This window comes from Suricata suricatta, chromosome 6 (assembly GCF_006229205.1).
Source record: "Suricata suricatta isolate VVHF042 chromosome 6, meerkat_22Aug2017_6uvM2_HiC, whole genome shotgun sequence".
NCBI lineage: Eukaryota > Metazoa > Chordata > Mammalia > Carnivora > Herpestidae > Suricata > Suricata suricatta.
This window is the reverse complement of record NC_043705.1, coordinates 35,296,421-35,320,908: the sequence shown is the minus strand read 5'-3', so window position 1 is coordinate 35,320,908 and position 24,488 is coordinate 35,296,421. Positions and strand designations below refer to the sequence as shown.

Below are 24,488 nucleotides of genomic sequence, written 5' to 3'. Positions count from 1 at the left end.
TAACAGTAACATTTATGAAGCACTTGCTGTATGCCATAGACCAGCACTAAGACTTGAAACAGATTGCTTATTAAATCCTCCCAGCCATGCAATAAGATATGTACTGTAACGTTCCGAGGATTGCAAAGCTTATGATCTGAACCCAGGTTGGCCCAATCCCAGGGTCTGTGCTCCTATTATCGCTTCCCACATTATAAAGTTACATACATGCCATACATATACTGATAAATCTTTACTGTTTAAATCCACACACATTTATACATATGTCCAGACTGTATGCACCAGCTGATCTCAGAGCCAACCTAAACCAAAATGATATAACCTGTGCAGTCTGATGGCTTCTCCATGGACTGCGTGGGCAGTGGTCTCAAGTAACTTCAAGCCCTCCCATCCCTGATAAAACTCAAAAACCCAGTTCCATTCCAGGAGGGCAGGATAGATCCAGTAGGCTGCTCTGTGCCAGCATATCTGGCAGTTGATGGTTCAGCAAAATAGCAATGTGAGGGGAGAATGTTAGGCACTAGAGAAGGACAGACAAAGTTTACGCTGAGCAGGACTGGTCTTTTAGCACTGCTCAAATCAAACCCTGTAGGTGGTCCCCAACACCACCCACATATGAGGTTATCTCGAGAGAAATTTTTGAAGCTTTTGAAGAAAGGGGAAAGTTTTAAATGGGGATTTCATCCTGGCTTACCCAAATACTACCTTGGCGTCACATCAGATGAACAAATAGTCCCCCAAAATAAACAAAAAGGTGAACTACGCACGCCTTCCCAGACTCCAGGCTCGGGCCACCACCTCCACGGCTCCCAGTCCATCAACGCTCCGATTTATATTTACTGTTACATAATGATTACAGACCACACTCTCAAAACTCCTGTGTGATATGTTTATGAGTTTCTTGCTGCTTCTATTTACAAGTATATCTCCATTTATGTAAGAAAAAAAAAAGCCAATCTGGTCATATTGTTACCCTGTTCAAAACCTTTCAGTAGACCTTAGATTATACCCAAATCCTTTTTCTGGTGTAATCTGGCTCCTGCCCACCTCTCCTGCCTCAACTTACCCCCATCTTTCCTTCCCTCACCCACAACAGTCCTACTGGTTTTCTCTCTTTACTGAGGACAGTTTAAGTGTTTCTACCATGAGGTATTTGTTGTGCTCTTCTTTCTCTGTAATGTACAGTTTCTACACCATTACACTCTTCCTCTTCCTCTCTTCTGAGTTACTCTCCCCGACTCTTTGCTTTTTTTTTTTTTTAACCCCTTCCTCTGCAAGTTTTAGCTTAAATGCTCCTTCCTCGGGGAAGCCTTCCTTGATTCTCATGACTCGGGAGTTTATCTTCCTATATTGTCTTTCATAGCAGTTATCACAATCGTAATTTGATAATTATGCTGTAATGATTTAATGCCTGATTCCCCAAACAGACAAGCTCCAAGAATGCGAGGCACTTGGGTTTCTTGTCACTGCTCTATCCCTTAAGTCTAACACAGTGACTGGCATGTGGTTGATGCTTCATAAGTGTTTTTGAGTCGTTTATTAATGAATGAATCATATTCTTAAAAACAAAAGTGTCTGGGCAGATGTACAACAAACTGGTTTTTGTGTTTTTTTAAATTTGTTTGAGTAGGCTCCATGCCCAGTGTGGGGCTTGAACTCACAACCTTGAGATCAGGAGTCATGTGCTCTACCAACTGAGCCAGCCAAGTGCCCACAACAAACTGTTGATAATGGTTTTATCTTGTGCACTTCTCGGGTGCCACTTGGAAGATTATTAGGCTCATCTCTTAATCTAGGAAATTTTTCAGATTTGGGTGTATGCTACCTGGCAGTGTCTTTCCTCAGGACCCTGCCATGCATCTCTTGTCTCCAGCCCTGCCACATCTCTGATGTTGTGGTACGGGATACCCCTGGGAGCTCGCTCCACACCCACATGTGTGTGATCCAAAAGTGTGGAACACCTTTGACTAATGGGGAGTCTATGGATAAACACTTTCCCCTTCATCTTTTGGAGTAGGAAGTTCTGAGATTTCATAAGGCTCTCCATAATATTCTGTGGGACAAGTACCACGCATCCATTGAATGGCTAATATGATAATATACCCCCGTATTGTCTCTTCCTCATTCTCTGTGTCACTCCACCATCCCTAACCCTTGCTCCCAATAAGTGGCCTTCAAACAAGCAACCCTTCATTTCAGGCTAAGATAGTTTCTTTCAAATTTAAAATCAGGTCACAAATGAAGTATGCACTTTTTGTCAGATGTACTTATTTATTGGAATTATAATTTGAGAATTTTCATTTGTGTGGCTGCTAACTGTTTGGAGGTCTTAGGCTCTTTGCCCTAAAGTTTATCATTTGTAAAGCCATCCCTAAATCCACCAGAAGGATTCAAGTAGCTGGTTGGAAATCTAAAGCATTGTAACAGAAGGGGTCAGGAGGACTCTGTTGACTTACTGGACTCTTTTCAGCAGGGGCCAAGTTTTGTACTTCTTTGCTCTCTTTCCTCCATATCTAGTATAAATGTGGAAATGTTTAAAATATTTAAATGAAGCTTCATTTTAATGTTTCTCTGATGCTGAGTTTGCCCCTGTGGAGCCTTTGGTAGCATTCAAGGAGAGGAATGATTGGAGGAAAATGGGAAGCCTTCCAGTAGTGGAAAATGGAGTAAAGCAGAATGGCAGGGCTTAAATGCCTACTAGATATTCTTTCCTTCTTTGAAAGATGCAGGCCCCAAATGAAGTTGATGGTGAAATTTCTTCTTCCATCAGAGGATGTTTTGTAGGTGAGCAGAGTACTTTAGGGTATGGATATGCACTCACTAGACCCACAGTAAAGTGACCCAAACTCCTAGCAAGAACTCTGTCTGACATTTTGTAGAGATGACTTAAGGCCCTTATGTTTAATGAGAAACCAGCAGTCAAGAGTATGGTTTTAAAGTCTAATAGACCTAGTTTGAATCTCAGCTCTGCCAGTTGCTAGATGGAACACTTCGCTGAATTACTACTGGACTCTGTTCCTTGAATTCCTTATGTATAAAATGAGGTTACTAATAGGGTCTCTCATGGGGTTGTTCTGAGGAGTCAGCGAAATGATGCATATAGTAAATGCTTAACAGATGTAGGATTCTTCTTATCTTATTTTGTAAGCAGATCCCATAAGAAAACCAAGAATCAGATGGTTCTCCTCTAATCCAAACTGAACCCAAAGAAGAACATGCCAGAACATATGGTTGGTCAGTTCTTTATGGACCAAGATGCTCTAACACCATGCATCCCTAACTTGAGTCATTGCATCCTATTCTTTATGTTGTTTGCCATAGACACATACTGAGGTTTTCTCTTTGGCATAATTAGAAGAGTGAAGGAGGAATTACTAACTTTCTTACTGTGTGATTTTGTGTTAACCCCTTTCTGTTGGGTACCCCAGGCTTTGGGATACTGCTCTCTTCCAGTGTATTCTAAACTCATTACAATGACTGTGAAGAACCTAAAGAAGGGCAGAGCCTTGCCCATTTTCTGTGCTATAAATGGTGGTTTACCACCTGTGCATCTAGTGAGAGATTTTTTTCTTGCATTTTTTCCTCTTCATTTTTAATAGAAGACAATAATCTACTTTAAAATTCTTTAATGTTTATTTTTGAGAGAGGGAGAGAATGAGGGAGGAGGGAGGGATAGAGAAAGGAGAGAGGATCTGAAGTGGGCTCGGTGCTAACAGCAGAGAGCCTGATATGGGGCTTGAACCCATGAACCATGGGATCATGACCTGAGCTGAAATCAAGAGTCAGGTGCATAACCAACTGACCCACCCATGCACCTGAGGACAGTAATCTATTAACATAGTTGATTTCTTCCTCTAAATGATTAGAAGAAAATTCCGTTGAAAAAAAATTTTTTAATGTTTTATTTATTTTTAAGAGAGAGGAGAGAGAGAGAGAGAGAGAGAGGGAGAGAGAGAGAGAGAGAGCGCATAACAGGGGAGAGTCAGAGAGAGGGAGAAACAGAATTCAAAGACAGGCTCCAGGCTCTGAGCTAGCTGTCAGGAGGCTCCCACCCACAAACCATGAGATCATGACCTGAACCAAAGTCAGACACTCAACTGACTGAGTCACTCAGGTGCTCCTAGAAAGAAATTCTAAAGGTAGCTGTGCAAGACGGGAATGTAGGAAAGTAAGAATGCGTCTTACCATTCTGTTAATGTTAAAAAATAGTTCAGCCGGTCAAATTCAAGTAAAATCTGTAGTAACTTACTGTGTTGTGCCAATGTCAGTTTCCTAGTTTTTATACTGTATTATATAGAAGATGTTACCACTTTCTATATAGAAGCTGATTAAAGGAGGTAAGGGACTTCTCTGTGCCATTTTTGCAACTTCTTGTATTCATAATTATTTTAAAATAAAAAATTAAACAAAAAAGAAAAAAGGAAACCCCTAAAAATACTCAAAACCTTGTAAATATGTCCCTATCCTTTGACCCTGAAATAATACTTCTAGAAATTTATACTAATGGTATAGATATATACCCAAGTATGTTTCTCATGTAAGTACTTGTAATAGTGATATGTTACAAACATTCTTAACGTCCAACAACAAGGGAGTGCGTAAACAGTATACATACATGTGTGTCTGTGTATACTATTAAATATACATATTTATATCAAAAATGATAGTGGAGATGTATATTTATTTATTCTAAAGTTAATGTATTTATTTTGAGGGAGACAGAGTCTGAAGTGGGTTCTACACTGACAGTAGAGAGCCCAATGTGGGGCTTGAACTCATGAACTGTGAGATCATGACCTGAGCCAAAGTCAGACATTTAACTGACTGAGCCACCCAGGTGTCCCTGTGGAGAAGTATATTTAATGACATAAAGGACATTCATAATTAACTAAATACAGAAATTTAAAAGTTGTATGAAGCTAAGTTATTTAAGAATAATACAGAGATATATAATATTGAGACTAGAGGAATATACGCAAAACTGCCAGCAGCAGTTATTTCTGGCTTCTAGACTTATTAGTTGACTTAATTTTTTTCCATTTTGTTTGCTTGTTTTTCTAATTTTCCTACAACGAGCATATGTTACTGGTATAAAATTTTCAGAGATAATTAAGATAGCTGAAATCACTTTAGCTTTGCTAAAACATTTGCAACAGGAGTTAAATCCTGTAACACTAATACCCTATGCATTACCATTGATAACACAGGCATTAAAAAGAAAAATAAATTACAAAGCTCCGAAACTGCTGTATATAGATGTTAATCCATAACAGATACTGTGCCTTACAAAAGAAAAGGGCTATGAACACTTTACTCCTAATCGGTCTTCCTCCTCTTCCTTTACTGTTTCCTTTATGATGAAATCGGTAACTGTTTTGATTCAAAATTATGAGCAGGATGCAACCTTAATTCTTATTAAACTCAGGGCAAGTCTGTGCAAAAGCTGACAGTTTGCCTAGGCTATTGGGTAACCACAGTCTTATACTTTTGATCACAGGTGGGAAAGTTGCAAAACTCAGTAATTTCCTAAATGCCATGATTAGTCCTAGATGTCTCTCTTCATAGGTGGGTCTTCTAGGATAAGAAATACATGAGGAGCAAATGTCTTCTTCTTCTTCTTCTTCTTCTTCTTCTTTTGAGGAATTAGAATTATTTTCCTATAATCGACTATAAACATTTGTCAAATCAATTATAGACATTTCTTGAGCCCTCTAATGGTGCTAATTATATATTAATTATGTAATATTATGTTATTTACTCACTTGGCCTTATAAATTGTATCTATCTTCCACATAATCTCTGTTTCCTAGTGCTGGAGCCCTCCTTGTACTGTTCACTTGTGCCTGACACTCAGAAGTGCTTAATAAATATTTGCTGAGTGATGAGGTTGGGAATGCTTAGTGCATTCCTAGGGAGAAAGCCTGGGAATGCCTCGGAAACCCACCTCCATTATGAACAGTTCTGTGACTCCAGGTATTCAACAGCTTAAGCCCCATCCATAAAAGTGCTATCAGTAACCTGTACTTCTCAGGCTTGCTGTAAGGAACACGCCTCCTAGCACGTGTTGGTACCACTTAGAATCCTGTCTGGTGCATAAGAGTTGCTTGAACGATACTAGTTGACAGTATCTGAATTCCTCTCTTTGTCCTGTGGTTTCTAACTTAATGTAGTGGTTAAGAGCAAACGCTCTGGAGTCAGGAGGTCTGTGTCATCTTATTAAATAAGAGTGTGACCTAGAGCAAGTTGATTAAACACTCCGTACTTGGTTTTCTCATCTGTAAAACGGGGACGATAATAACAGCCGTAGGATTATTGTGAGCTTATAGTGAGAAAATGCTCATAAAATGCTTCAAAGAGTGTGACAGAGAGTCAGTGCTCAGTAAAGGTCAGCTATTATACTCTCACCAGGCCTCTTATTATCCATAGTTTTGCATCTAAAGTATGGTTTAAAACTGAGCCCAACTCCTGGTTTCTTTTCCTGAAGGAGTTATTCCTCCCGATTTAGCCATGACGTGGCTGTCAGCTCCGAGTAGCTACCTCGAGGCTTATTTGGTTTTGGGCATTGCTGCACCCTGCAGACCTTTCAGAGCGGGTGGGGTCGGCTATCACGCCAGAATCAATAATAACAATTAACATTATTTTGTGCCAGAGTCTGTGCGAAGAACTATAACCCTATTATTGCTCCCATCTTAATGGATGAGGAAACAGAATCGCAGGGACCGCATTGCCCTAGACAGTGCTCCGGGAAGTCAGGCCTGGTGCCCGGGCAGTCTGCACTGCCGGCCTTCCAGGCATCCCATTAGCTGCGCCTATCATTAAAAAGAGAGGCTCTTTTATTCAATACTTTATTGCAAATTCGACTGCAGATTATTATTTTTACTTCCATTCAGGAGAACCCAAACCTTGGAAACGTAGGCAGGTTAATCTATTAGAAATGGAAAAGGAAATAAGCCTGAAGGACAAACAGAAGGGATATCGGAGGTACTTCCTTTTCATTTATTTATTTATTTTTTATGTTTATTTTTGCGAGAGAGAGCGGGACAGCATGTGAATGGGGGAGAGGCAGAAAGAAAGGGAGACACAGAATCTGAAGCAGGTTCCAGGCTCTGAGCTGTCAGCACCGTGTCCAACACAGGGCTTGAACTCAGAGACTGCAAGATTGTGACCCGAGTAGAAGTCTGACGCTCAACCAACCGAGCCACCCAGGCGCCCCAGGGCTACTTCCTTTTTAGATAAAATAACGAGAAATGCTAAAAAAAAAAACACAAAAAAAACCTGGTCAAATATATTGATTTATTATTTTATTGAAATATATTTGGATAAAAATATCCTTTGGTTTTTAGTAACAAATGAAGTATTCATAAACATAACCAGAGCTGTTAGCTCATTTTGTTTTTCAAGTCCAAGTTATGACAGAATTAATTTGTCAGCCGGAATTCTAATATATGTTTGTACTGTGAGGTCTCATTCTCCATGTTCAGTATCATCTTTGTAGTCATTAGCCAGGGACAGAGTAGGAGGATAGGGGCATGGGTGCTGAAGAAGAGGGCTCAGTTGGTGCCCAGGTCATTTCTCCATGTCAGTCGAGAATGTCAGCCTCAACCACCCCTTGTCCCTTGCTTGGGGCTAAAAAAAAGTCTTGGATTTTAAACCAACTTCAGCATTTTAGCATAATCCATTGAAATTTTATATGTGTGTCCTTTTTACTCAGTAATTTCCAATTTAGAAGTTTATTCAAGAGAAATGCCCACGAAATATGCAAAATTACAAACAAGGGCATTTAGTGTTACACTGTAATTGAAGACAAATGGAGGTGACCCAAGTATCCAGCAGGAAGGGACTGTATATGTGCCACAATGCAGTCATACAGAGGAATAAATAGGTAGAGTTGTATCTACTGACATGCATATAATGAAAGAGAAGACTGTAGGCAGTGCACATATTGTTCATAATATTACAGAAGGACTTTCTAAGGAGAGACAATGATGATTGCAAACTTAGATGCATAAGGGGACCAGCCTGGTTTTATCAACGAGTCAGGTGGGGACTGTGACAACCTTGAGAGAATATCCTATGTGAAACAACTGACACCACTCAGCCTCAGCTAATCTTTGCTAATGGGCTGGCAGATCTTGGATTTTTCCAGAAAACCTATAAATCATGGTCCTGTTCATGCTACTTTGTGATCATCTATTTCCTTCTCTGTCACTTTGAAAGCTCCACGAAACTATTTCAGTTACATGAACTTCCCGATTTTTATTTTGTGGCAACCATTAGAAATATTTTTTAAAAAATATATTCTAAGTAGTCATTTGCAAACTAGATTTGTCTTGCAGGCTCACTGCCTAGCAACCTCTAAATTACTCTTAGCAAATCATGTTCTGGGCCAGTATCAGAGGATCTTTCACTCTAGCATCTATACGTTGCTTTATATTGGAGAGTGTTTTGGTTTGTTTGTTGGTCTAGGGGAGAGGCAAACAATCTATATAATGAAGGCTGAGGGCTGAGCCCCCCAAACCCACCCCAACCCGTGACCTAGAAATTTATCCCTCCACCAGGTCTTCAAGGCAGGCCTTGTATCAGTGGAGGAAAGGGAGATGCTGGAAATACGAGGTCCACAGTGTTCTCCAGTAAGGAGGCACCCCCTAATAGGCCCATGTCTAGCACAGCCCTGAGCCACGTGGGAACAACCTTGAGCCTCACAAGCCTCTTGATCCACAGCTGGTCCTGGGGCCATGACTTCCCCTAGATGAAACAGAGGGTGTAACTTGGGGAGTGTCCACTTCCTTGGAAGAAGACAATAGGATCTGCTAGGAAAGGGCCCTGGTCACACATGCTTCCTTACTGGTTCATAGCCATGTCACCATCAGCCTGTGACCACTACCAGGAAGGAGCTTCTTGTTTACAGCCTAACAGATCTGGCTGGCATTGCTCCAGCCTCTGGGCCCAGAGCTGCTGGCCCGCCCTCCACAGATCTAGCTTCTCCTCCCCTCCTCCCCACCCTGCCCTCAGGCAGGCCAGCAAAAGCCTCACCTGGCAGGTCATGGCCCTGTCAAGGGCACCCTGGGTCTGGCAGTGTTCTTACTTGCCCAGGCCAGGTACTATCCCCTACATCTGACCCCACCACCCAAGAGCCCCTAGGGCAGAAGACAGTTGACCTGGAGACCTGAGGGTATGGGGAGAAGGCGGTAAAAGGTGGAACTTGGAACTTGCACTCTGAGCAGCTGCAGCAGCCCCTCAAAGGGGGAGATTCTGAAGTGTAGGGGGCCCATCGCCCCCACCTTAGCCCCTCCTGGCACTCACCTTCCTCGGCCTCCAACAGCCTCCTCAGCAGGTTTTCAGTGGGTTCTGAGTTTGAGCAGGCAGCAGAGATGCCCAAGTTGGGGCTCCACAAGAACTGAGGGGGGTGCTGAGGGGTCACAGCTAGGCTCAACGGCATGTCATGCAGTAACTCTTCACGCATGTTCTGCTGGGTAGCACAGGCTCTGCACTGCCCTTGTTGTCTGGTGATGTATCTGACTCAGGAAAGTCCCCCAACTCCTGAGGTGACAAATTTGAAGAACTGGCTCACAGGTCGGGGGGGTCCACATTGGGGTTTGGGCTGAATACTGCCATCCCCTCCGGGGGAGGGCAGACCGGAAATTTCTTTTCCCTGTTGAGGGATCAGAGTGAAGGCTCCGAGTATCTGGTCTGAGACTGGGCCTGGAAGAGGCGAAGTACGCCAGCCCGGGGTCCTGCTGCTAGCGGGGTGCCCAGGAGGTGCGGGTGCTAGGAACCTTCCGCGTTGGTCCCGCCAGACCTGGCCCTCCAGCTGCCCTGGCAGCACCCCAGCCAGGTAGGATGCGGGGCCTTCCCCACAGCGGGGCAGGGGTGGGGGCTGGCTCACCCAGGTCTTTGGACTCCCGGCAACTCTCAGAGTTATAGGTTCCTGCTCCCTTACCCACAGGAGGGCTCTAGCATGTTGGGGCCTTCTTGTCTATCTTCTGCTTGTATAATAAAAAATTCACATGCTGATGGCACATTTACACTGGCCTTCGGTTAAGACGGTCTGAACCAAAGGGAGTTTCCTAATTATTGCAGACTAGAGCCAGTTCAGGAATTTGGCCTAGCTGTGGTTGTGTTACCCATCTCAAGAATGTTGAATCGGGCTGGCGGGGGCAGCAGGAGCACCTGAGTGGCTCAGTAGGCTGGGATTATGATCTCATAGTTGGTGAGTTCCAGCCCACTCATTGGACTCCATGCTGACATTTCAGAGCCTGGAGCCAGCTTGGGATTCTGTGCCCCCCTCTCTCTGCCCCTCCCCCATTCATTCTAGCTCACACATGCTTCCTCTCTCTCTCTCTGTCTCTCAAAAATAAATAAACATTAAAAAAATTACCAAAAACAAAAAAAGGAAAAAAAAAAAGAATCTTGAATTTGGTGGATACTCCTGGGCTCATCTATATACGTCTAGATAATGATAAACGGGTTACCTAGATAATATTTTGGACTTTGGTTTCTGTGGTCTTGAGATACTTCTGACCATGTTGGACTATATGAGTGTCTGGGGGGTGGATTTAGCATCTTAAGGATCTACTGAGAGAACAATCACATCTCTCATTTTCAGGGTGTATCCTGCACTTGTGGGAAAATGATTAAGGGATCATCATTCATTCATTTACTCATTCCCTCATTCCCTCAACAAAGATGTTTTGGGTGTTTACATGCACCTGTTCGGCATTGGGCCACAGACACTTTCATGGAGGCTCCTTCTTTGAAGGTGTCCCCGAAGCAAGTAGATGATCACAAAATAGGATGAAAAGTAGTGTCGTGAGGGCCAGCACACTGTGTCATGAGGAGACCCCACTGAAAATCCCTAAAGAGGTGGCACCTGGGCTGAGTTTGGAGGGATGAGCAGGAGGAGAGTCACCCTGGTAAAGACAATGTGGTGGGAATTCCAGGTGGACGGACCCACAGGTGTGAAGGCACGAAAGCAGGAGGGACCTGGAACCTCCTGGGAACGGCCTGTATTTGTATAACCTGAGCATGCAGTCTGTGCAAGGCGTGGCAGGCTTCAGGACTAGAGGGTGGGCTGATGCCTGATCACAGGGGCTTACAAAGCACTCCCGGATGCCTAGGCTCTATCCTAAAAGCAGCCAAGAGCAAAGACAGATTTTAGACTATGCAGATTTTGGAGCTATTGTATTAATGTCAACAAATATTTCCTTTCCTTTTCCTTCCTTCCTTCCTTCTTTCTTTCTTTCTCTCTTTCTTTCTTTCTTTTTCTTTCTCTCTTTCTTTCTTTCTCTCTTTCTTTTTTTAACATTTATTCATTTTCGAGAGACAGAGAGAGACAGAGCATGAGTGGGGGAGGGGCAGAGAGAGGGAGACACAGAATCTGAAGCAGGCTTGGAGCTGTCAGTACAGAGCTGGACGCGGGGCTCAAACTCATGGACAGCAAGATCATGATCTGAGCTGAAGTTCGACACTCAACCAGCTAAGCCACCCAGGCACCCAAGTCTACAAATATTTTCATTCAGAATTTTCATTTTATGTTGCCTCGATTTTATGAACCAAGGGAGAAAATGTTGTGTATTTAAGCAAAAAAGAAAAGTAACTTGTTTTTAAAACAAACAAATAAACCTCTTGGGGCACCTGGCTCATTCAGTTGGGAGAATGTTTGATTCTTGATCTCTGGGTCATGAGGCGAGCCTCACGTTGGATGTAGAAATTTCTTAGACATAAATAAACTTAAACAAACCCCAGCTCTACAAAATGACGCCTGAGAAAATGTAGCTCCCACCTTTTGTGCTTTCCTGTGCTCTTGGATTTTAGAGACATTTCATGACACGGCATACACAGCCCACAAGTTAATTAAGCCATCGGCTTAGAAGGTTGCTGGTGGATTCCAAGCCAGTTTCGAGGGTGTGTATGTATTCTCTATGGGGAGCTGGTTAAAGGCATCTATAACATTATGGTAATCCTCACTGAATATTGCTAGCGTTCCAACTGGTATTTCGTGTCATTCTTGGCATCCTTACCCACTAAGGGCCTTCCCTGGAAAGGTAGGTGAATACTCAATTAATAGGAAGAGCACAAACATGTTCAATTTGGTGAGAACTTGACTTCCCTGTCTCTCAAGGTGAAAGGGAAAAGTCTGTGGTTTTTGAGAGGAGAAAGGAGGGGAGGGAGGAGCAGACTGGGGTGACTGATGACGCTATGAAAGCCACACAATTGCTGTCAAGGTGGTTTTTCACCCCTGGAGCAGGGTGATCTCATTTGCTGCTGCATATGCATTCATCCTTGGTTTTCTGGTCTTTTGGCCATGAGGACACATGTATCTGCTGAATGTGTAAATGTGCTCTGGGGAGGCTGTGAGGATTTTAGAGATGGGCTAAGGAGGATTCAGATTCTACTCTGCAACTCGCTTAGCTGTGAGAGCCTGGCACAGTTGCTTTCCCTCCCGGATCTGGTGGCAGCATGCTTATGTGGCATGGGCTTTTGTGAGAATTAAATGAGATGAGATGTTTATGTGTAGTGACTGGCACATAACTGATGCTCCGTAGATGTTAATTTCTTTTCCAACCCTGAACTGAAGCTGCCTTTAATTGGTTTCCAGGGGACTAGCCATTTGTCTCCTTGACTTTCTGTTGTGCTTCCTTTTCACTGGTAGGGAGACACGTTTAGGGCAGCAGGAGGGACCCACCTTTTAATCTCCATGTTACTACTCACTTTGGATAGGTGACTCCATACTTTAGAGACTTACATTCCTCCTCCTCCTCCTTCTTTTTGAGAGAGAGGGCACAAGTGAGCAAGGGGCAGAGGGAGAGAGAGAGAGGGAGGGAGAATCCCATGAAGGGCAGATTGAGTGGTAGGGGAGAGAGAAGGGAGGCTCATCTGGACCTAGTGTTTTACCCGAAGTGGGGTGAGATTTAGATTCCTCATCTATAAATCAAGAACAGTGATGCTTGATGTTCCTGTAGCTTCTACAGTCATTGGGAAGACTCTGTAAAGTAAGGCAGGGTTCTCAAACTTGAGGAGGAGCGTGAGAATCATTCCCTTAAAGCTTGTTAAGACAGATTGCTAGACTCCCTCCTCAGGCGCCCCGATTCAGTAAGTCTGGGGTGGGGCCTGGAAATTTGCATTTCTGGCCAATTCCCAGACAGTGCTGATGCAGTAGTCCCAGGCCACGCTTACAAGCAGTGCCTGGCACACACTGAATACCAGACGGATGTGAGCAACTGTCACCCGTTGTCTTTTGGGGCAGAGGTGACACTATGACACCACAGCATGGCTGTAATTCTACATTTGGGGTCTTTATTTTTGTGCAATAATTGCTTAATTTAGTGCTTTTAGGGAGTTGGAATTTATAAGTCATTTCTGCCAAAGACATCTATGTGACCCGGACACAGGAATGAGGGGCCCACACTGACCAGGTCCCATTGGCAGTTTATGAGCCTGATCCCCTTAGGGCACGACTGGGCTCAAAAGACAAATTCCTGGAATATTCTCCTATTGCTTTCTTCCAGGTGTTGAGGACATGTTTGGGGGAGACTGGGGAAAATGACAGGAGACGTCCACATGCCAGAGTCCTTTGGTCTGGTCTAAAAAGTCTCATTATCCTCAGGGGTTTTTAAGTCTGTGAAGGAAGGATCTTCCCACTGCGGAAATCATAGGCCCCGGCTCCTTTATTTTAGAAGGTGGATGGCAAAGATAAGGGGCATGGTGACACCTCTGCCACTTAATGAGCAGTCTGAGTTACAGATCTAAAATTAACAGCTTCTCTTCCTCCCTCCTTCCCTCCCACCCACCCAATACTTAAACTCTCCTTTGTCATTGCATCTCAGAGCCTTCAGAGTTGCAAGAAATGCTGCTTGGATCCCCAAACCCTCAAAAATAGCCAAGGGGGTGGTGTGTTGGGGGTCAGTGTTGCATTAGGGTTAACAGTTTAGGTTCTGGGGGCCGAAAGATGGGGCCCATCTCCTCATTTTGTGGCTTGGAGTGTGATGTCAGGAAGTGACCTTCTGAACTCCATTTTCTTATCTAAATTGAGGGCAGTAACAGTACTCATTTCAAAGGGTTCTTGTGAGGGATAATTAGATAAGCATGTGAGGACTCAAGGAATGACAGCTTTTGTTACTCTGGGGGGATTTTGAAGAGTTCTGGCACCAACTTGTCCACGTCCTCCCTGAGCTGTCACTTTCACAGAATTCTCTGGCAGTATTCATTTGGCTTGTGGGGCCTAGACTCTCAACTTTTCTTAATTTGTTTAGACAGCTTTGGACCACAGGAGAAGGGAGAAAGCCCTTTGCATGGGGTCTGGGGAAAGAAACAGGGAGGCAGGGCCAGTGGCAGATTCTGTGACGAACCCAGCCCTGCGCGACCCCAAGAAGTTCTCAGTCCCTGTGAAGAAGGGTTTGAGCCATGAGCTGAAGGATCTCTTCTCACCTGGTGATGTGGGACACTCAGTGGCTCCAAGGCCAACATGAGAGAATGCAAAGCCAGGGAAAGGGGTGCCGTGAGAACCCAAGGGAACCCAAGTCTCTTAAGCAGTCCCAGGAGGCGGAATCCTGGGTGGCACAGCTGTGTCTTCATGACAGCCACAGCGTTCATGGGACAAGAAGGGAATTCCTCTAGGAGCTTGTAGGTGGGTAGTACATAGCAATGAACATGAGGGTTTTCCAGGGTTTTCCCTCTAGGTGGGGAGAAATCCATAATGGGGGTGGGAGGGACTGAAATTATACGTGTGGCCATAGGTGAGGCAAGGGACCCTGGGTGATGTGGCCGAGGCCTGCTGCAGAGTGCTGGGCACATGGTGAGCTGTGAGCATTGGTGGCCAAGAGAACCCTCATCCCCCCTTCCATGGACCTCTTTGAAGAATGCAGAGTGGGATGTTAACTCTATTTCAAGTCAATTTTCTCCATCACACGCATGAGGTATCCACTTTTGAGAGGAAAGAGTAGCTTCACCTTAGGTGCTAGGAAGTAGTGACAGTCCTGGCTGGCTTTGAGGAGCACTAGATTTGACTCAGAAGACCAAGGTTCAAGTCCCAGCTTTGTTATCTTTGAAATGTGAGGCCACAGGCTGATTCATGAATGCCCTCATTTGTAAAATGGTGACAAAACTGCCTGTCCTACCAACAGGTAATAAACATAAAAATATTTTGTAAACAGTCACATTCTGATAAGGGAATTAAGGCTTTTTCTCTTTCTTTTTGTCTTTTGGTTTTGGTGTGGCTGATGATGATGTCTTCTAAAGTTACTGGCATTCAATGAGGGGATGGTCTCTCATTCCGAAATGAAGACTAATGAAGGAGTTCAGACATGGAGCCAAGTGAGGGACATAGATGTATGTGGGGATATTCCTTGGTGTTCACCGCCTACTCCTGAGGCTGGTTCACAGGACACGAGCCTAATGATCTTACCAGGAAGCATCACTGGGCCGAACCCGAGGATGCAGCCGGTGCCCTCCCTGCCCCGCCGCCTGCTATGGCCGTTTGTGGCTGTCTCCCTTCCAGGCTGGGAACTCCCAGGCTGTCAGCCCAGGGCTCGCCACACAGCGTTCACAGAACGACTCAGTAAGTGAACGAGTGCTGGAAGATGTGGTTTCCTTCTTTGGATCATGGTCCTTAACTATATTCTCCACACTTGCTCTCATTCTCACACCTCTTCTTTTTCTCAAATATCCTCAAAGCTGTGGATATGGACTTGAACATGGAACCACCCCTACTTGGGTCTAAAAAAGGCAGGAACCCCTGAGAAAGAACAATATGAGTTGCTTTCCTTCCTGAGCCATTGGTGCCTTGGGGATCAACTTTGGGGAAGAAGGAAAAGTTCAGAATTGGTGGCTGGTGATGGGACAGGGTGGGGACAGTGGGCAAATTCCATGGAGAATGTGTCTGTCTTAGCATAATACCATTTTGTAACTTAAAAAGAAATGTGGATTCTAGAGACTTCCAGTGTTTTCTGAAGGCTTCTATGATTCTAAGCTAGGGAGTATCTTAATTTTTTGTTGGTTTCCATTGTTGCTCATATAACCTCTTAGAAATGGTGATAACAATGACATCAATGAGGATGTGACTGAGGCCCTGCACTGTGCACTTCATGCATACTTTGTCTCATTTTCCACATCAACTCTGTAAGGTCAGTTGTAATCTCCACCCCATTTAACAGATGAGGAAACTGAGGTTCAAGGGGTTAAGTGATTTCCCCACGGTAACATAGTCACCTTAATTTGAACTATATTCAAATCCTGGTCTGATAGTTACATCCATGCCCTTCTCCACCCCCTTGAACTGCCTCCTTCAAGAAGTTTAAGGTTGTTGGGCACCTGGGTGGCTCAGTCTGTTAAGTTTCTGACTTTGGCTCTCAGGTCATGATCTCACGGTTTGTGATTTTGAGTCTGTTTCAGATCCTCTGTCTGTCTCCCTCTCTCTCCACCCCTCCCTAGTGTGCTCTCTCTCAAAAATAAACAAACATTAAATAAAGTGTAAGGTTGTCTCTAAAGTATTTTCTAAGCAGTTCAGATAAAGCCCTTCACAATGTAGATTGTATTTCCTTGACACGAAATCCTCCCCCTCCCCGGTACATTCCTTTAAGAGCTTTTTCAGACACTCCCCCCTCTAGGGTTCAGCCTAGGGTCTGGGGGAGAAAATGGGACAAGAGAACAATAAAACCAAAGACCCCAAGGCCTGTAACCAATCATGACTGAAACACACTTTCCCATCTTCACAAAAATGTCAGTCTGATTCTCTTTGTTCTAAAAGTTCTCATTTCACAAAGCATCAATTTCTCCTAATAATAAACCTTTTTATTCTTCATCGAATGGTGCAGCCTGGTCTTGAGAATTCTTATGATCCCTATTGCTCATCCAGGATGACAGATGCACGCACAGTGAATTTGTCGCTTCCCTCCTTTTCCTTTACCGTCATTTATGATTTCCACCCCAGCACAAACGGGGACTCTGAGCAGTGCCCCCCCCACCATTTCCTCTACCCCTTGCTTTCACACAGCTATGTACAGCTCTGAGTTCTCTGCTCAGCACCATCAGTTCCCTATGAATAAGCTTGCCTTTCTTTTTTTTGCCCACCCCTCCATGGTGACTCTTGTGACAGCTCAATTTGCTGTGAGCAGTTCCTCATGCGAAGGGGGGGCAGTATTTTTGACTGGTTGTATGTTTGAACTAACATCACTCATAAGCTTGGTTTCAGGCACACTCTGAGAGCTTTGAACAGATAATTTCATGTGCCACTCACAACACCCTGATGAGGTGGGTCCTGATAATAAACCCACTGTACAGAGGAAGAAACTGAGGCACAAGGAGATGTCCAAAGACACAAAGCCCTCAAAGTGTCTAGATTTTAAAGCCTGTCTTAACCACTGGGACTCACTGGCTTGGTGTTAGTCTGGAAACTTCTATGTGAATGTCGGATAGTATTGAGAGTAATACCTGGCTTTTGAAGCTTTCAGCCCAAAGGGTTCTAGAGACTCAATGTGGACAATTACCTTGGAAAGGTCAAGCCACGCAATAACAATAGCTAGAGGGGTTTACAGAATAGCCATAGACGTTTGAGATTACCAAAAAATGACACAAAGCTGGGCACAGGAATAATAGTGGGAAATGCCCCTGCTCCTGGCTCCACCCGTCACCACCTGCAAGACCTTCTCCCCGTCATCTGCAGCTTCCCTCCACTCTGTCTTTAGCGCCAACTGAAGATAGGTAACGCGCCCATAGGACAGGTCTCAAGGTGTCAGGTAGATCAGTATCACTCAGGGGCATATCTAAAATGCAGATTCTGGAAATTCCGATTCAAGAGTTCCGGGAGAGGGATGTACGGTTTTTCATTCTTACTGTGCACCTCAGAAGGTCCTAAGGCAAGAAGTCTCCAAGCCACTGTTTAAAGTAACCAGTGCTTTTCGGATTATGGAATTAAAGAAAGGAAGCAAGAAGCCCAGCTGGCCCGTGGCCTGGCTTGGCCTCGAGCACTCTGTCATGGATGGCTGTGAGCGTGACTGTAGTCTTGGGACCCTGGCATCAGTTGCTTGTCGTTGCGCTTTGCTCTTTACCTCTGCTGCTGGGGATGATCCAGCTGAGTAACTCTTCGTCTTAATCTGCTCTGCTTATTGTGGGAGCTCAATGATATTTGTTATTCTTTTTGTAAATCTTCTTAAGTAGAATCAAGATTTTTATCTTCTGGTCTGAGATCTGCTACCAGGGGATTTCCTAACCTTTGAATCCGCATGTAGACCTACTGAAATGATCAGGGAAGAGTAGGGAAGAGACACGGCACTGAAGAAAGACAGTTGCTTGCTTGTTTAAGTGTGGACACAGCTGAAGTTGCCCCCAACTCAGCTTTCCTCTGATTGAATTATGCTGGAAACCTTACCTCTCGCAGGAGGCTTTTTTCCCCAAGAAAAGGAGTGGCCACCCTTCCCATCCCAGATACAATCTCCTGCCAGGCACTCCCAATTGTTGCACTCATTTTATGGCCAAATCAATGTCTAGTTGCCTTTAATCACCAGCTCCATCGGGTTAGTAAGAAATCTCTGAACAGGTTCTGCGATTAGTTACTCGGTTTTTGTTGGTCTGTAGCATGCTTCCAAAACCAGGACCCATCTGATGTCCACATAGGCTATAAACTCTACTAGGGCAAAAAACAATCTCTCTTGAGAGGCTAGCTCAGTGCCTGGAATATACAAGGTGTTCAGTAAATGTTTGTTGATTAAGTGATTATAGTTTTGTAAACCCACAGGTTGTTTTGTTTTGTTTTGTTTGAGGTAGATGCCTCAAACATCTGTGAGGCTGGATAGATATAAATAAAAACAAAATTTCATTCTTCTTGGACAAAAATGAGAAGAAAATTTAAGGCATCGTTCTAATTTTTCTATAAAGCTAAATTTGTTTTGTGTAAAAATAGGGCCTATTTTGAGACTGTGTTCTTCCTAGTCTGTGGGCATATAAAATTACCTTTATTTTATGAGGTGTTAGGAATAGATGTGCCTGTGTTGACTGAATTGACTCCCACCCTATTCTTTTCTTTTTAATTTTTTTTTAGTGTTTGTTTTTGAGAGAGAGAGACAGAGTGTAAGCAGGGGAGGCACAAAGAGAGAGGGAAACACAAAATCTGAAGCAGGCTCCAGGCTCTGAGCTGTCAGCACAGAGCCCGACACAGATCTCGAACTTACAAATCATAAAATCATGACCTGAGCTGGAGTCAGTCTCGTAACCAACTGAGCCACCCAGGCACCCTGCCACCCTGTTCTTTTGAAGAAGCTCCCACATCTCCTGCCTAGATGACTACAGCAGACTAGGTGACTCCAGAAGTAGCTTTCCTGAGTCCACTCTTCCCTCTGATCTATCAAAACTTCTCATGACAAACCAGAGCAGTTGATTCTAGCTTTCGCTCGCTTGAGGTATTTCCTCAAATACAGAAAGACTTTTCAAAAGGTGATGGGTCTAAATGCAGTGTACTCTCCTCAGTTGGATCCTGGAACAGAGCACTAGTGGCAAAACTGGTAAAACCCTAATAAAGTTTGTAGTTTAGTTCATGGCAATCTACCAATGCTAATGTCTTTGTTGTTCTGGATGTACCATGGTTATATAAGATATTAATAGGAGAAACTGGGTGGAGAATATAAGAAGTCTCTGTGCTATTTTTTGTAACTTTTCTATGAATCTAAAATTATTCCAAAATAAAAAGTTTATTAACACAAAAAGACAAATGCTCACCATTTTGTGTGGTGGACAATCCAGTTGACTAGAGTAAGTCTTTAAAAATGTGAATCGGAGCACATCAGAATCTTTCTTAAAATCATCAATGGCTTCTCACTGCTCTATGAGTAGAACTCCAAGTCCATACCAGGCCCTTGTGATTGGCCCTGCTTATTGTCTCCAACCTCCTCTCCTGTCTATCCTCTCCACCTTTGAGTGCTTCATTCTGGTCAAACTAGTCTTCCTTCAACTTCTTGATGAGGCCATGCTTGTCCTTGCTCTAGGCCTTTGCCCTCTCTGCCTTGGACCCTTTCCCCCTGAGGTTTTCACATGGCTGGCTTGCCTTGATATTTGGGTGCTTTTGCTGCCCACCCACTCTAAAGTAGCTTCCCTTCATTTCACCCTGCTTTGTGTTCTTCACCACACTTAATACCATCTGTCAAATTACTTAAATGATTTATTTGCTTATTATTTATTTGTCTTCTCCTCCTAGAATGTCAGCTCCATGAGGACTCAGGTTCGTTCTTCATCACTGTCTCTTCATCTCCTAGAGCAATGTGTAGACCATAAGAGGGGCTCTGGAATCATTTGCCTACTGAACCAAAGAAGGGACATTTCATCCCTTCCTACCTGATCAGGGGTAAGAACCCTCTCTTCGGCTTCCATGGCCTCTAGCATTTCTCTTTCCCACAGCTCTTGCCCATCTGGATTGTAACTGTTCAGCGACCCATTTGTCTCCTTCACTAGGCCCTGAGCTCTGGTGTGTAGAATGATGTCACACCAGCATTTGTACTTGTAGAGGTGGCACAATGCCTGGGACAACATTGACACCCAACAGTGGTAAAACTCATTAGCTCCCTTGGCTTGGACACTTGCCAACTTGGAGAGCCATAAGTGAACTGTATTTTAGATAGATCAGTCACTGACCACTTAATTTGTCTTTGTATTGTCAGTGACTTGCCTTGGAATATACTCAATCTGTGTGTGTTTTTTAAAATTTTTCTTAAAAAGTTTTTTAAGTTTATTTTTTTATTTTGAGAGAGACAGCAAGGGAGGGGCAGAGAGAGAGAGATAGAGGAGGAGGGAGAAAGAATCCCAAGCAGGCCCAACATGGGGGCCGAGCCCATGACCACAAGATCATGACTTGAGCTGAAATCAAGAGTCAGAAGCTTAACTGACTGGGCCACCCAGGCTCCCCTCAGTCCGTGCATTTTGAATGAATAAAGGAGAGGATGGAAAAAAACAGACTGGCTATGTGATTAGAAGGAGGTCAGCATGAACTTTGAAATTCAGCCAATATCTAAGTACTGCCCAGAGTATGTACGGTCAAGGGAAGAGTGAATTGGAGGTCTCATGTTCATTCTGCCTTTCTGTGTTTTATCTCTTCATCTATTTGCTTGGACCTCTTGTCAGTCACATTTTCTCCAGGTAGACTTTTTCTTGGCCATACTGTCTTCATTTCAGTCTCCCTTTTCCCCTTCCTCCTTTCTGTTACTGAGTCAAGGTCTTTTCCAAACTGTAAACCCAGAGCTGCTGCACTCAGCACCCACACTCAGCAGTCACCACTGCCTGCAGGGGATACCCAGGGGGAGAAACAGCCTCTTCCCCTAATTAAATATTGGTCCTTCATTCTCTCTGATTTAAGCAAGAAAAAGCATACAACCATGGAAAGAGTCTATAACTTGGAGCTAGACCAAATGTGTTTCAGAACTGTCTTAGATATAAAGGTGGCCAACAGACCCATGAAAAGATGCTGAAAATCAGTCATTATCAGGCAAATGCAAATCAAAACCACAACAAAGTATCACCTTACACTTGCCATAATGGCCAAAATAAAACACATAAGAAATAACAAGATTTGGCAAAAATGTGGAGAAAAGGGAACACTTGTGTACTATTAGTGGGAATACAAATTGGTGCAGCCACTGTGGAAAACAGTATGAAGTTTCTGTAAAAAAATTGAATATAGAATTACCATAGTAATTCAACGATTGGGTATTTACTAAAAGAAAAAAAAACTAGTTCAAAAAGATAATTGTTTATTGCAGCATTATGTACAATAGCCAAATTATGTAAACAGCTCACGTGTCTATTGATAGATGAATGGATAAAGAAGATGTAGTGTGTGTGTGTGTGTGTGTGTGTGTGTGTGTGTGTGTGTAAAATGGAATATTACTCAGCCACAAAAAGAATGAAATCTTGCCACTTGCAACAATATGGATGGTTCTAGAGAGAATAATCGTAAGTGAAATGAGTCAGAGAAAGACAAAAGTACCATATGATTTCACTCATGTGGCATTTAAGAAACAAAACAAATGAACAAAGAAAAGAGACAAACAGAAGAACAGACTCTTACATACAGAGAGAACACTGGTAGCTACCAGAGGGGAAGTGGATATGCAGATGGGTGAAATGGATGAAAGAGGATTAAGGATTCACTTTCCTTGATGAGCACTGAGAAATGAATAGAATTTTGAATCATTATATTGTACACCTGAAACTAATATGACACTGTATGCCAGTTATACTTCAATTAAAAAAAACCCTGCCTGTAAGAAGTGAATTATTTGGGGCAGGGAATTTAACCTCCTAGCGCCTTCGTTTCCTCATCCACAGAATGGGGAAAATGCACATCTCTGAACAATAAGGACTTCTTTGCCCGGTTAATGGAGAGAGTAATTTAGACTCACAGAGGTCAAGTCGTGGTCTGGGTGTGCTGACCAAAAGGATCATATCTTCCAAAGAAGGAAGCTTGTGTTTTAGTGGCTGTCAGTTTATCGGTGGACCCTGAGTTTGAGAAGATAAAGTTTCCTGCCCTCCAGTCTGCTTGTGTAGTTTCGATTTATTTTAGTAATGAATTTGGTTGGCATTTTCCCTCTGGAATCCTGTTATTAAAACAAAGTTGACAGGGACTCTGCTTGCAGGTTCAAAAGCGTAGGAATAAAATGAACTCCTATGTACAATATGAGTTTCAATATTGGTTCAGCCTTGACGTGACACTTAGAATGAGCGAGAGCAATGGGAATCTCATTAATCCTCACAATTTAGCACCAGCCTCCGGGAGAGGAGAAAATCATGTCTGACCGGACTGTCCTGTTAGCCTTGTAAATTCACAGGAGAGGGCAGTAAAAGGCACGGGAGTATTTATCCTCACTCCTTGGTAATTTGTTCATGGATCTAAGATGGAAGACTAATTGAAAAGGATTTATGGAAGTAAAATGATGTCCTTGTGAGAAGGCTCAGATAGGTGGAGAGAATTGTTATTGGTCAGCCATTTGCCTTTTGTTCAATGAGCATCTAGTATATGCTAGCCACTATTCTGGGCACTGTGAATAGAATGCTTAAGAAGGCAGTCAAAATCCTTGCCCACAGGGAGCTTACATTCTGGTAGGAAGCGGTAAACAACAGCCAAATGAGCAAGTTAGCTAATAACTTCTGTAAGGAAAATAAAACGGGGTAATGTTAATAGGACTCCCATATGGGAGTGGTGGGGACTTTAGATTAATAGTCAGAAAGCACTTCTCTGAAAATGTGACACAGGGGTGAAAAGTGGATTTTTGGCTGGAGACAGTTGCAGAGATGGAAGTTTCTAGCATCCTGCTAAGGAACAGAATGAGGGGAACCCTTGTGCCTGGAATGGGTTCAATATTAGGGAGATAAAAAGACCCCTCAATCTCCTCTAAATGCTAACATACAAGTACTTAATATTTCCACATTCTTAATTACTTACTAGTGATGTTTATTACTTACCAGCCATGTGACCTCAGACAAGTTATGCAGTCACTCTAATTTGACAGCTTTAACATGATAGTTGTAAAGACCACACACCTCCGTAGCCTTCTTATAGGAAGTATCCACAATACTTCCACTATTAGCAATAAACGCTAATAACTTTCGAGGGCTTATTATGTGCTGGGCACTATGGTAAGTGGTTTGCATATAATACCTTGTTTGATCTTCTTGGTAACTTTCTTAATAAAGTGAGAAGCATTACAATCCCTATTTTGTAGATGAGAAAGCTGAGTGTAGAGAGGGTGAGTAACTTGCTCATTCATGGTCATCTTAGAGAATCTGCGTTTTAGAATATGACTTTCAGAAGCCAGGGATTTGCCATAGAGTTGGAGCTGTACGCCAAACCTTCCGAGCCTTGATCCCTAGGTCTTTCCTCGATGGTGTGCCTCCCTGGAGTTTTTGCTTAGTATCATTAAGCATATTTTGAAAGGAATTCTGAAAAATATGCCCTGAATTTGCTTCAGTAGATCCAGCTGTTTGCAAAACAATAGGTTCAATTTTTTTCCTTAACACTGCTTCTATTAACATTTAAAAGATGCCTCCATATTCATTGTTCCTATTTTAAGCTAAAAATCATCAGAACATTTCAGTATTCATCAGCTGATGAAACCCAAAGGGTTTCTGAATCGACACCTCCTCTGCGACCTGTTGCCCGGGCCCCACTCTCTGTGCCTATCTAGCTCCTCCTTGTGTGCGTCCCAGGAAGTTCACGTTTCTCTGAGACTTCACAGGTAGGAAACTTTGTTCCTGGTTAAGTAAGTCTGGGGTTTTTTTTTTGCATAGGGTCCTTCAAAGTCTCTTGGATTTCTAGAGTGGAACTTTAAATGGGAAATTTTTTTTCTTTTTTAATTTTTTTAATGTTTTATTTATTTTTGAGAGAGAGAGAGAGAGACAGCGTGAGCAGGGGAGGGTCAGAGAGAGAGGGAGATACAGAATCCAAAGACAGGGTCCAGGCTCTGAGCTAGCTGTCAGCACAGAGCCTGATGCGGGGCTCGAATCCACGAACC

The 24,488-nt window shown here is 43.4% G+C and overlaps 1 protein-coding gene across 2 annotated transcripts in view; it reads right to left on the bottom strand.

Annotated features, from left to right (window-relative positions):
• SH3RF2 (SH3 domain containing ring finger 2) overlaps positions 1-10,131 on the bottom strand; it is a 119,377-nt gene extending 109,246 nt beyond the window's left edge. Inside the window, exon 1 of one of the 2 annotated variants that reach the window (XM_029942179.1) lies at positions 9,304-10,131. The gene's annotated coding sequence lies outside the window, so the exon portion shown is untranslated. The remainder of the gene's footprint in view (positions 1-9,303) is intronic. The other variant, XM_029942178.1, reaches the window with a different exon arrangement.
• Positions 10,132-24,488: the final 14,357 nt, after the last annotated feature.